Source organism: Sinohyriopsis cumingii, chromosome 2 (assembly GCF_028554795.1).
Source record: "Sinohyriopsis cumingii isolate HCF-2022 chromosome 2, ASM2855479v2, whole genome shotgun sequence".
NCBI classification, from domain to species: domain Eukaryota; kingdom Metazoa; phylum Mollusca; class Bivalvia; order Unionida; family Unionidae; genus Sinohyriopsis; species Sinohyriopsis cumingii.
This window is the reverse complement of record NC_142962.1, coordinates 156,949,394-156,964,552: the sequence shown is the minus strand read 5'-3', so window position 1 is coordinate 156,964,552 and position 15,159 is coordinate 156,949,394. Positions and strand designations below refer to the sequence as shown.

General features: G+C 35.3%; 1 protein-coding gene across 1 annotated transcript in view; it reads right to left on the bottom strand.

Moving 5' to 3' along the window:
• The window catches only part of LOC149806169 (sodium-coupled monocarboxylate transporter 1-like), a 77,016-nt gene that overhangs the window by 45,943 nt on the left and 15,914 nt on the right, over positions 1 to 15,159 (bottom strand). The gene's annotated exons all lie outside the window — the stretch shown is intronic.

The window sequence follows — 15,159 nt, the reverse complement described above, 5'->3', positions numbered from 1 at the left end:
CAATAAAACCACACACACACACTTATGCACTCACATACTATGAGCAACGCCTAACATATGACGATACCAGTTTGAGACTAAACACATTGATTCAATTGGAACTCTTCACCGATTCCAAGTAATTCAAAGTGAAAATCCCAGTAATAATTATTGGCATACAATAAAGTACAAGCATACGGCATACAATTTTAATCGCTCCAATTTGTGGACGTCATTTATGAATGGATCATATTCCATCCGTACTGAAATAAATTATATTTTCGTTGATCGATGCAGATACAAACACGTATAGGTCACAAGGTATCCAGCTTTGAGGATGAATCTCGAAAAAATAAAAAAAATTAAATATAACGAAACGACATGCGGTTATGCCGAGGTAAAACGACATACGGTTATGTAGCCGAGGTAAAACGACATGCGTTTATGCCGAGGTAAAACGACATGCGGTTATGTAGCCGAGGTAAAACGACATGCGGTTATGTAGCCGAGGTAAAACGACATGCGGTTATGTAGCCGAGGTAAAACGACATCGTCAGATATTTACAGTGTGCGGCAATCACATTTTAGTAACAGTTATTCATAGAAAGAGGTTTTTTAATGGGTAATATATATATAGCAAGCACGCTCTGTGTATAAAATGACATCTTTGCTACTGCAGTTGCGTGTTGCCATTTTAGAGCCGTTTCAGAGGGTAACATAATCTTAGTGGATACTAGACAATTGTAATAGGATCCATATAAGTATCCAATTGTAAATGGATTCATCTATGTATTCAATTGTAAAGGGATAAACGTATGCATTCAGGTGTAAAGGGATCCATGTATGTTTTCAGTTGTAAATGGATCCATGTATGTATTCATTTGCAATGGGATTCATGTATGTATTCAGTTGTAAAGGGATCCATGTATATATTCAGTTGTAAAGGGATTTGTGTATCTATTCAGTTGTAATGGTATTCATGTATGTATTAAGTTGTAACGGGATCCATGTATGTATTCAATTGTAGTGGGATCCATGTATTTATACAATTGTAAAGGGATTCGCGTATTTATTCAATTGTAATGGTATTCATGTATGTATTCAGTTGTAAAGGGATCCATGCATATGCTTAGTTGTAGTGGGATCCAATTATATATTCAGCTGTAAAGGGATTCATGTATGTATTCAGTTGTAATGCTATTCATGTGTGTATTCAGTTGTAAAGAAATCCATGTATATATAATGGTAATGTTATTCATATTTGTATTCCGTTGTAAATGGATCCATGTATGCATTCAGTTGTAGTGGGATTCATGTATTTATTCAGTTGTAATGGGATTCATGTATATATTCAGTTGTAATGGTATCCATGTATGTATCCAGTTGTAACAGGACCCATGTATCTATTCAGATGTAAAGGGATCCATGTATATCTTTAGTTGTAATGGGATTCATGTATATATTCAGTTGTAATGGGATTCACGTATATATGTAGTTATAAAGGGATCCATATATGCATTATTGTATAATGGGATTCATGTATATATTCAGTTGTAATGGGATTCATGCATATATTTAGTTGTAAAGGGATCCATGTATGTATTCAGTGGTAATGGGAATCATGTAGGTAATCAGTTGTAAAGGGATCCGTGTATATATTAGGTGTAATAGAATCCAGTTATATATTCAGTTGCAAAGGGATCCATGTATATATTTAGTTGTAATGGAATCAATGTATATACTTAGTTATGAAGGGATCCATGTTTGCATTCAGTTGTAATGGTATTTATGTATATATTTAGTTGTAATGGGATCCATGTATGCATTCAGTTGCAACGAGATCCGTGGTTATATTCAGTTGTAATGGAATCCATATATGTATTCAGTTGAAGTGGGATCCATGTAGTTATTCAGTTGTAAAGGGATTCGTGTATGTATTCAGTTGTAATGGTATTCATGCATGTAGTCAGTTGTGAAGGGATCCATGTATATATATTTAGTTGTAAAGGGATTCATGCAGATATTTAGTTATATTGGGATCCATGTATTTATTCAGTTGTAATGGTGTTCATGTATGTATTCAGTTGTAAATGGATCCATGTTTATATTCAGTTGTAAAGGGATTCGTGTATGTAATCAGTTGTAATGGTATTCATGTATGTATCAATTGTAAAGAAATCCATGTATATATATAGTTGTAATGGGATTCATGTATATATTCAGTTGTAATGGGATCCATTCATGTATGTATTCACTTGTAATAGAATCCATGTATGTATTCCGTTGTAAAGGGATCCATATTTAGGTGTAATAGAATCCAGTTATATATTCATTTGGAAAGGGATCTATGTATATATTTAATTGTAATGGAATCCATGTATATACTTAGTTATAATGGGATCCATGTAAGCGTTCAGTTGTAAAGGTATTCATGTATATATTTAGTAGTATTGGGATCCATGTATGTATTCAATTGTAATGGGATCCATGTATGCTTTCAGATGCAGCGAGATCCGTGTGTATATTTAGTTCTAGAAGGATCTGTGTATGTGTTCAGTTGTAAAGGGATCCATGTATATATTTAGTTGTAATGGGATCCATGTATGCACTAAGATAAACAGGGATCCATGTATGCATTAAATTTTAATGGGATCCATGTATATATTAAGTTGTAATGTGATCTATATATTTATTCAATTGTACTGTGATCCATTTATGTATTAAATTCTACAGGGATCCATATATGTATTTAGTTGTAATGGGATTCATGTATATATTCAGTTATAAAGGGATTCATTTATGCATTCAGTTGTAATGGAAGCCATGTATGTTTTCAATTGTAAAGAGATTCCTGTATGTTTTCAATGTAGTAACATTGCTTTCGAAATTACTTCAGATGTTTTGGCATACATATCTTTGTCCGGTGGGTATGAATTCATTTAATTCAGGGTTTTGTTTGGTTCTTGGTTTGTTCTTTCTTCACATTATCAATGGCGAATAATCTTAAGGGACACTAGATTTTTAAACGCCTCGAATATTGTGAAATAAAATATGATTCCAAATGCTGAAAAGTCTGATGCAAACATGGAGTAATATTACAATAAAAAAGCACGGAAAACTGTGGTGAAAATATGGCACGGAAAACTGTGGTGGAAATATGGCACTGCCATAACTATACGTCCCACGGATAATATAAAAGTTATAAATTCATTTAGTAGAGATCAAGGTAAATTTAATCGATTAAATTTACCATTATAAAACACTTCTACCAGCTGTAAAGAGCTCTAAAATATAAATAACAGACAACTTAAGCAGGACAAAGCATTTTTAATATGGATTTATTTGCTATTTGAAAGCAATTTCAGTTTCACTATACTATCTTTATAAGCATTATAACAAGGTTTGCTTACTATTCCAGCTACTTATATTGCTAAACATACGAGCTGAAACAACCCTTCACTGATGATTTGGAGGTGAATGAATCATATACCCAATGGTATGGCGATTGTAGAGATGTACCCTCTAAACTGGTGTGATTCAGGGACTATGAATATTTGAAATCAGATGACAGATGACAGGTGCCTGCATACAACACTGCTCTATGTAAATTAGCAAGAAAAGATTGTTATGCATATCTATATTTTTGTAACTCCTGGTATATGCTTTTGTATACTTTTGTAATTTGTATCCATGACTCTAAATTTATTGTGATTATATATTGCTGAAATTTATAGTAATGGATAGGATCTACTTTAAGATATTAAGGAACGTAAAAATGCAAAGGATAAATAGATGCTTACGTACGTCATGTCAGTTATTAATAATATAAATATTGGTAAATATGTCTACGAAATTCGTTCTTTTTCCATTGGACAGGTCAGTCAGGTGGTATCTTACAAGGATTAAGTTGATTCCTATTGGAGGAGTTAGGTCACATGAATAGGTATTTTGAAATATTAGATTTAGTAGTACAATCTGACGAATCAACGTCTGCTAAGACTGATCAGAAATAAGTGTATCTTCCTCCTTGCAATGTACTTATTGCAAGAAAATAGGGCACTTTATTTCTGATTGCTTTAAGTTCAAAATAGCAACAGAACAAAGACGGAACTGTTCAAATGCTCTTGTTTCTCAGAGGTCAAGGTTATGGTCCTGTATTGGAAACAATACATTTTTGGGGTCAAACAAATCCCACTCTGATTTTAATATGGAGAATTATAAACCATTTTTGTTGAAAGGTTCAATATCACGTTTTGGTAATTCGGCCAATCCTATCCCTATTAGAATGTTTTATTATCAGGTACTTTGCCTTTTGTCTGAGAAGTCTTGTCTTTCTCGTCCAGCTGGAATGACATATTAAAAGCTCTGAATAGAAAACCTTATCATCATATCCATAAATGATATGTCCAGATCTTATTCGACGCACACATACACACACACACACATATATAAATATGTATAGTACGACTTATGCTGAAATGTATGTACCTGTGTATTGAATATTGCTCGTATTTGTATGTTTCCCATTATAGTCTCACATAGCCATTCATGTTAAATATGTACGTATGTGTGTGGGACGATACCTGGTTATGTGCATAGTCTTGTTTTTTTTGTATGTATTATACATACATACATACATACATACATACATACATACATACATGCATACATACATACATACATACATATATATATACATATATATATATATATATATATATATATATATATATATATATATATATATATATATGTATGTATATTGAATATTTGAAATTTTAACATAGCCGATTAAAAAACTGAGGACCACATGGCAGATGGGTCAGCGATGACCTAATGTGTTATTCTCGTTAAAGATAGTTTATTATTATTATTATTATTATTATTATTGTTATTATTATTACAAGTCTTTTTCTTCTGAAAGCGTTCTTATTCAGGTAGTAGAGTGCGCTTTTATTCAAATTCCATTCCATAATGTTAACTTAACATCAGACTTAGTTTTAAACTTGTTTGTGGACACAGAATTCGTGGACTATTGAAGTTGTTGAATGAGACAATTGTTAACAGATAAATTAGAGATTAATTAACATGACTACCTCTCTGATTTTAGATATAAACTATCGAAAGCTTGTGCGGTGGCTTGTAATAATCTTCAGTCTACCTAATCAAAATAGAAAGTAAGCAAAACTAATAAAGAAAGAACTTTTCAGCCTTGTGATAAAGTTCTGGCTCTTTTATCCATACCTCTAATTCCTCTTTAGGCTAGATAGGTATTAAGGTCTCGATACAGTTAGGAAGAAAGTAAGGGACTTAAATTATATTATCGGCACTCCTTGCAGGCAAAAACAGAAACAACTCATTCATATCAATATGTTAAATGAGCATATTGACCGAAATAGATCTATAAACCATTCAATACATTTAAGTTGCTCTTTTCCCACACAGTGACGATTCAAATAATTGACGTACAACCCGACTGTAGTTACTTTGGATCACATGGTCTTCAAAATTCTTAAATATCAAAGAATCTGGACAAGAAACATTCAGATCTACAGCCGAGTTAAATCAGCTAATATGTGACTTTGAGCACCAACTAGAACACACAAACTCTAACACGATTTTGAAATTGTAGATTCTAAGGCTGAAAAATGTATGCCTTACAGTATGAATCTCTTAAGCAGAAATATCTGAAAAATGAAACTGAATATTTGTTGCAGAATGACTTTATTGAACCTTGCAAAAGTAACTGGAGTTCGCCTTGTATTCTTGTGCCGAAACCAGAATTTATCTTTTGTATGTGCATTGACTACAGAAAAGCGAACATTGTCACCAACTCAGACCCATTTCCAATACCAAGACTTGATGAATTTATTAACATAATTGGAATTGCAAACTATGCCACCAAGCTTGACTTGTTAAAAATTTCTGGCAGATTCCACTTATAGATAAAGCAAATGAAATTTCGGCCTTTGCGAATCTAGATATTATGAAAACATTTCCCTCAATATGGCAGAGTCTAAAGAACATGGTAACATCTGGCATAGATGGCTGTGATGCTTACATGGACGAGGTCATTATATACAGCAAGAACTAAAAAGATTCGGAAATTCTTCGTTCGATTGCGTGAGGAAAATTTGACAATTAATTTAAGTAAAAGTTTCTTTTGCCGAGCTTGTTTCGCATTTTTAGTACATACTGTGGGACATGGACAAGTCGAGCTTGTTTCGCATTTTTAGTACATACTGTGGGACATGGACAAGTCGAGCTTGTTTCGCATTTTTAGTACTTACTGTGGGACATGGACAAGTCGAGCTTGTTTCGCATTTTTAGTACTTACTGTGGGACATGGACAAGTCGAGCATGTAGGGCCCAAGGATACAGCTGAATTCCCTGTGCCTATCAGTGAAAAGCAACTGAAGCGATTTTGGGGTTTGGCTTGATGTTATCGGAAAACTGACTCCAATACTTCCATAATTGATGAGTTCCTGACCAATTTATTGAGTAAAATGACACTATTTTATGGGTTTGATGTCAAGAGGTTTTCGATAAAGTTATAAACCATACTTAAAAGCTACCCGGTTGTTTCCGATCCATATTTCAATCAACCATTTAAAATGCTTGTTGAATTCAGTGATGTAAAAGTGGTGTATCATTTCAGGAATATATTAATCGCATGGGACACCCACTGTGATATTTCTCTACAAAAATTAAATAAGCACCAGAGAAATTATTCCATAATCGAGACAGCAAGCTTGGCATTAATTTTAGCATAAATACATTTTGAAGATTATATTTATTCAGCTCGTTTTCCGATTGTAGTGTTCACAGTCTCCATTACTTTCATCAACAAAATGAAAAGTGAAAATCAGATTGCATAGATGTAGTTTGATGCTGCAAGAATCATCAACATTCGGCACACTAAGGGAATATAAAATTTAATCGCAGATGCACATTTACCTTCACGTGTATAGGAGTTATAGTCTGTGTGTGTGTGTGTGTGTGTGTGTGTGTGTGTGTGTGTGTTTCATTGCATATCTTGTGTATTTTCATTATTATTATTATCGTAAGTGTGTTTGATTAATATGGAAAAAGAAAGCTTCATTGCATAAATCTTTGTTTTCTTTATCAGTGGATGTGTTAAATATATCTATAAAAAATTGTACTTTTGTAACTCTTGGTACACGATTTTGTCTAATTCTGTAATTTTTATTCTTCACTGTAAATTGTAGTGATTATCCATAACTGGACTGAGTGTACGACATTTAGTCTAATTACGGTATTAAAGACGCAACATTGCGAAGGATCTATAAATAGTTGCCTGCATAAGTCTTGACAGTTATTAATACTAATAGTATTAATACATATGGTTACGAGATTCGGCCTTATTCCCATTGGACAGGGCCATTTAAATCCAGTTATTTACTAGTGGTGGAGATAGGCCACATGAATTCTGAAATATTAGATTGATTAGTACGAGCTGTTACGTGAGGGTGAATTGCGATATATAGTCGTAATATATATTTTGAAAGTGTATCATGAGAGAACGGTGGAATCAGTTCATTTCTACTTTGGGTCATTCTTATATGTTGTATTCATGTAACACCAAGTCTGCAGACGTGTTTTATGTTGTACTTAGATACTATTTGATAGGACTAACATTTGCTTGGACGCCATTTTGACAAGTTCACGATTCTTGGCGGACCAGTATATTTTCGGTTCTGATGTTTATACAGAATATTTCATTGTTTTGGACATTAACAAAACTTGTTTTCAGGATTATTTTGGATTCATTTCATCATAGTATATGTTCCTCCCAAATTTTCATTCATAACTTCGATAATTAAATAATTTGCTAACTTTTAGATAACTTGTTAGTTTGGCTTCTCTTAGTTAATAATTTTATGACCACTGAGTCGTAACAAGACTTATCTGGAGAAATAAGTAAAGAAAACAATCGTGTCATCAGACCGGGCAACTCTATTTCTGGTACTGGAATGGCTGATGGCCAGGATGCGTGTATTAAATCAAGTGGAAGGATATGAGAGTCGGCAGGTGTTTAGGATGGGCAGGAAAAATCAATTGCAGAACCGAATACATTTTTATGTCTAACTCTAGTTTCCTTTGGTCGTTTTGAAATAACCTTTTCCATCATTCATAGGTCTAGATACAACGTCGTGTGACACAAGAGAAAAATCCTCTACACTCGTATTTTCATAGAGTTTCGCCCGTATCTTGTTACGATGGTTGATCGATCGATCGATTGATCTAGAGAGGCAGCCTTTAGACATTTGCATATTTAATTAATAATTTTTAGAACATTATAATAGGCCGAAGAAACAACAACAACAACAACAATGCAATAAATACATTACATTAAGTGTGCCTCGTAACCAAGACATTTACTGTATAGTGTCAAGAGGCTGTTCCAACTTTGTATTATTGATTATATAAACACTGTAGATAAATCCTAAGGAAAGTGTACACATACCGTTATGACGAACCACATTCTTGTGGGTTACTTGGTATTAGTTCAGTTTCAAGGTTTTCATCCAGCCTAATTCTTTTTCTCTCTCATTCCAGATTTCTGCGAATTTTGTCCATTATTCATGCGAGGGGAGAGGGAACGGAAGCAGAAAGTAATCCGATGAAATTATGTACCATGTTAAATTCATAAAGAAAACAGGAATTATTAATACTTTTAAAAGTTATTTTCATAAGTCACTAATGATTAGTGGGTCGAAATTCATCATTGCTCTATAGGCCTAGACACGACAGCACACAGTTGCAAAATTTTTATATACGCATGTTATTGCGCCTTGGTCAGATCACATTTATATATATATGGTATTCGAGAAAGAAACCACTTTAAAAGTATCTACAGGTGTGATCCTGTACATATAAACTTCTTGTTGGTTTAGGTTTAGTTTTCATTGAATGTACGGCATGTCAAACGTTCTCAATTACGAGCAGTCCGATCACGGCATAAGTTACATTTTTCGATGCTTCTGTGATATCTTGCTTATGATAGCCTCTGTATACCACTTGCAGCTCACTGTTCTACAAGGCTGAGGTAGAGATTAAAGTTTTACGCTACAGGAAGACGGTATTTTTTTGACTGAAATGGAAATACAATATCATAATATCTTGGCGGGGAATTTGCCTACCTACATGTAATATATTGCAGGGGAAGGTAACCGAGGATGCAGGTGGTTCAGCGGACATGGGTAATCAGATTCAGTCTGACCAGCCAGTCTAGGCGAACTGGCCATCGTTCACACCAAAGGTAATTTGGCATGTCCGGTTTTCTTAGTGCAGGCTACCAACTCTTTTCCCAAGACATACAGTATTAAACGTTTTGATTTTTTAGGGTGGAAACCTAGTTTTTCACCTAACTTTAACGGGACATAAAATCTCGTTTCGAAAGTGCTTCGAAAGTGGTTCTAGATCGTCTGGATCATAAAATGCAAATTACCATTAGGGCCTTTAATCTTAAAGATATTAAAACAAGCGAAAACAAATATGGACCAACCACATAAATACATTATTATGTCTTTAACGGCATAAGTTGGCTGATCATTAGTTTATAAGAACTTACAATAAATGGTTGAATGAATAATAAACATTTTTTGCAGCGATAGCGTATTGACGGAGCTTTCATTGCTGATTTCCTTTGTAGTCATTAAACATCTTATAATGTTGTATATGATCAATGTGTGTGGCTATGTGATTATGATTTGTAACATAGCTTTAACACTTGTTCAGTTTTATCGTTATGATACCCGCAGTGTGGCAGATTATAGTGATGTAAAGCAATGAGGCATCATGCCACAGACATGTAGCATGATGCCCCACCCAATCATATTACCCTGAAACCAGACTGACCAGTCCTAACATTAACCTCTTTATGCTAAGAGCCTAGAAAGGCAGCTGTTAGTACCATGTTTATAAATCTTTTTCAAGACTCGGCCGGGGTTCAATTCCGCGACCTCCAGAATCCGAGGACGACGCTCTAACCATTAGACCACCAGAGCGTTCTGGTCATATATGCATTCTACCAGTATGCATTTGATTTTGAGACAAACGTTGGATTAAACTGCTGATTGACATAGTTGTTTGCCGTCTGTCTGTCTGTCTCTATCTCTGTACACATACGTAAGTACATACGACAAATCACCATCTCTTGCAGCATAACAAAGCAGAATCAAACTAGCTAAGGACTCACGGTATTAATTCAGTTCCCATAGTAAACCTATGCAAACACCATGATATTAAAAATTCATTAATTTTTAATGTCTGAGTGCTCATTATCAAACATAGACGAAACCTGGATGACAGTTTTCTTGCAGAGAAAATGATATGAACCGCAGCATTTTCTGGACCTACATGTCTTTTAAACGTATGCTTTCAATTCCGCACCAGAGTCAGGTGCTAATTTCAGTAATGGGTGTTCCAAACTCAAGACTGTTAAAGAGCTGAAATTCCATCAAGATAACATTGTCTCCATTTATTTTAAAGTCACAACAAGGATAAGTTCTCAAAAGAATATTTTTTCCTACAAAAGAACTTTGATTATCAACCAATTATGGCCATCCAAACCCATATATACTCTATTATATTCACCCATTTCCAGGCTGGTTCCCGTTTTTCCATACAGTTAGTACTGTGTGTTCTAAAAAGCAGGCAACCAGGAGTAGGCCATAATATTAATACACCCTTACATGACTTAGTCCTTCTGGTTTGTTTCACTTCATTATAGGTGGTCAGAATTAAAACAAGATGAGACACAAAGAAGTAACCATCAGTATCTATATTCGACAAAGTGATTCTTTTCATTGTTGTCTTAACCGTCACCCAAGGTATATACTGATTACATCCTGAAACTGCATCACGGCCCGTCAGTGACACCTCGGTAATCGGACATGGCATGCAAACCAATCTGATATACTTAGAAAGAGAGAGAGAGAGAGAGAGAGAGAGAGAGAGAGAGAGAGAGAGAGAGAGAAGGTCAACATCTTGAGCCTAAATTTCTCCCTCAGCTTCCCTTACATTATATGTTGTAGACGCTCGCCTCTCACATATTCTTGACAGTCAACCATTTACTTATACCCACTATATCCCCTTCTCACTCCCCTTTTCCACTTCACTGCAAACATACTGTTTTTCTACATGTTTCTAATACATATATGTGTAATTCGCACAATTTGTAGATATTTTCGCAGTTCATTTTCTCGTGGTCAACGTACATTGACGTGTGGCTTACCACACACTAACCTCTCTTGTTGGGGAGCAGGATTTGATTTTGATTAGGAGTTGATAGCATAACGGTCCGAAAGATGTGTTAACGTAGGGTCAAATGGAGAAAATGATTAAGTAGAGACCAGCCAGATACACAATTCGGGAAATCTCAGGCCATTTGAAATAGTTGTTATTAATAAAGGCGGACTAGAGAGAAGTATTCTGACTTCGATGGGAATGTTAAAATTTTGGCGGTTAGAGAAAGTTAATCCTGATCGTCTAAGCTAAACGAGGTGGTGTGTTTCCCAGACGAAATTCTATGTTTTAAATAATTTCTTTGAGAAATTCGGAAGTCCAAAATTTTCTGTCGACGGGGATGCTGCTTTTTATCAGAAAAGCACAAGGTATTGTATTGATAAAATAAAATATGTAAGTTTGCAATTATTTTTTGTTTGAATTTATTCGTTTTAAGTTCATAATTCAATTGTCTTGTTCTCAAAAGTAAATGGTGCATTCCTTGTCTCGACTGTTATACGATTCATGTGTTGCAAGAAGGCCATACAATATAACATTTGTAGGAATGTGTTCGGATTTAATGGTATGTATGTAATATAAATCATATATTGTAGGAATTTCTTGCACTACTCTGATGCGAACTGTGACAATTAATTTATCTATCTCAAAGGATATGTAGCATGTATGCTACAAATTGATTTTACTATGACTATGGCAATGAATCGCTTCTTAGCAAGTAATGTAATTAAGACGAGACGTGAAGTCCATTAATTTGTTTGTGTAAGTAAGGTGTGAACTCTCTTAGCTGAGAGAATCGGCGTGTGTCTACCGACTTCGTTCAGCATGTAATTTACAGCCCACAGTGGAACGTACAAATTATCAAAGAGGTCTAGCTATGTCTTGGCCCCAGTTAGGAATGCGCATAGCCGCTCAAAGACATTAAATTTATGTTAATTTTTTGTGTATCAGTATCAGGTTGCAAACTGACCATAGCCTTATTCTGTTGAGATATAATAAGACGATATCTGACATTAGATGATTGGGAATATTTAGGTTTCGTTATATTTATTTGAAGGACAAAGTATCTCCCTACGTGTGCACTTAGTAGTGGGAACAGAAAGCTAATCAGAGAGAGAGAGAGAGAGAGAGAGAGACAGAGACAGAGACAGAAACAGAGAGGCAGAGAGAGAGAGAGAGAGGAATACTACAGCTCTGACTTGTCACCAACACTGATTCGGAAAGGTCCTGAAGTAATCAAGTCATGCTGACATGCAGGGAATTAGAGTTCGATCAGTCACTTGATTCTATAAAGAAATTTGTTTTATCGATATAACAGAACGGTTAATTGCATTTCGCATAAATATATTAACTGTATTTTTAAGAGAAAGCGTATAATTCAAATATCATGTTGAATTTCATTTTTTAAATGTTATTGATTCAATTGTTATATTTTACAAACAGTGGCTTGTGTTGGTCTAATTTGCACTTTGCTCAGAGCCACATCCCCCAGGCGTGTATGCACTCAAGCAGTACTGCTAATTAAGCCGTCATTTAGCGAGACATAGTGTCCCATGCTATCTGAATGTTGGGCTGTCATGAGTGGGAATGGACGCAATACGCATTCATGTTTAAGTAGCTTAGTACCTGTTAAGTGGATGAGTGGGATTAGAACCGACCCTCATGATTGTTGTTGGTAGGAATTAATGCACGCACCGCACGCTGATATTTCTTGTCCGGCCTAGGCATGAGAGGAGGTGGGCGAGAGGGCATGCTCCGATGCACAGGAAGGTTGTCCGTTGACGAGTACAACGTGTTCATCTAAGTTGACGTTTTGTACGAATTTAGAATGAGTGAACTTAATTCCAAAACGGTTCTAATAATCTTGGTGAATTGAGAGAGGCTCTGTGCTGTTTAATGCTTTTAGTGATGAGAGGGGAAACCTGGTTAGTTTGAGAGTGTTAGTGATGGGGTAGATGAGCGATTTTGTTTAATTTTGGGGAGGGGCATAGTTTGAGTAGGCAGGTCACCTTTACCAAGTATTCAGGTCTCGATTGACATATCAAAGGTGCCCGTCAGCTGGTTTGAGGCCTATACGTTTTTTTTTTCTTTTTGTTGGGGGAGGGGGATGAGTAGTTATTGATTGTTTGTGTAGACAGGTCACCTTTGCTGAGTATTCAGGTCTCGACTGACATATTAAAGGCGCCCGTCTACTGGATTTGAGACATAGTACTTTTTGGGGTGGTGGGGGTGGTTGGTTTAGTAGTGGTATCATGTTAAATTTTTCCTGAGTGGGGTCGTTTTTGTTTATTTGAGAAGACGGGTCCCCTTTGCTGAGTATTCAGGTCAGGACTGACATTTCAAAGGTGCCCGTCTCCTGGGTCGCTCCCTAGTTTAACGGGGTAGTGGGGATGGTGGTGCCCAGTTTCGTAGTTTGACATGGTATGGTTTGAGATGCTAGATGCCTGACAGGGAGGGTTGGGGTTTTAAATTTTATTTTTTAGCCCTGTTGTTTCTATGTAACTTAGGATGTTACAGAATGTTAAATTTAAATTGGGATTGATATTGTCTAGTAAGTCTGGGTAGGTATAAGACGATCCAGTTGCTCTTGCCATTGATATTCAGTGCAATTATTGAATACTGGAGTTCCTAGAATTTTGTGATTCTGATGCTCATTTTTTCACAGCTGATTAATAACGACGGGTAGCCAGAATGACGAGCGATTCCCTTATTTGGTGGTAAATACTGTTCGTAAAGAGTCCACAAGGAATTGACTGGTAAACGAAATCCCATAAAGCAAGTCACTAAGACACACACCACACGTCGACCCCTATTCACGGGACACAGTTCTCGTACTAGCTGTTGGTAATCCTCCACCGTTTGAATACTCTCATTGATTTCCTTCCATGGAATCTGTTGTATCTCCACTGATAAAAGTCGTGGTATGGTACGTCGTTTTTATGCTTCTTTTTGTCGGAGGCAATACGTTTACTTTCTGCACAAAAATGATCGTACTTCAGTGGGGAATCTAAATGGTTTAGTCACTAACTTGCACATCACACACCATTTAGAAGTTTTTTTCTGATATGTTTATTTCAATTAATTCATATTTAGTTTAATTTTTTTGTCAGCTTCAAAATATTTTTATTGTACATGCTATTATAATATAATCTTATTTACGTGAGTTGGAATTTTTTTCAGAAAATCTGTTTCACCTAACTCTAACTGTAAACACCTAAGGCTGACCTGGTTCCCGACCTTAATTCAAAATTAGTAACAGTCACGTGAACAAGTTCTGTTTGTATTTATTTTTATTGTGTTAATAATAATGCTGAGATCGAAGCTCTGTTGATCACGTGACCCTCTATTTCGCAATTCAGGCAGTTCTGAAAGTGCGAATTAGTTAGTTTTAATAGTGATGATTAGAGCAAGATCTCTCAGTCTGGGCTTAAAGCGCTTGATGTCAAGGTGTTCTTTTGTTTACCAGTTTGAAGCTTTTTCTATAGTGTTTATTCGAATTATTTGGATTCAAAATGATGAATTCTTTTTCCAGGAAATATATGTGTGATCATACAGAATTCTTGAACACAGACGTTTCTTAAACATTTTATTCCGATTTCCAACACCGGAGTGTTATTTCCTTTGTTTCTACAAGGAACGGTAGACAACAACACTGTACTAGATTCGGCATACGTAATCGTCTTTCATCTTGGATTCTTCGTATGGACTCGAACTTGAATTCATTTGAACATTTCATTATTAGGTCTTCTAAAATTTTATTCGTGGATTATTCTTGGATTATTTTGGATTTGATTCTTTAAACCGCAAGTTCCTATTTGTTTAAATTTTAACAGCATTTTTCCAGGGAAATACATAATTTGTTACATTTTTTTAAAAGCTTGTTGTTTTCACTCTTTCTTTTGTTGCTGTTTA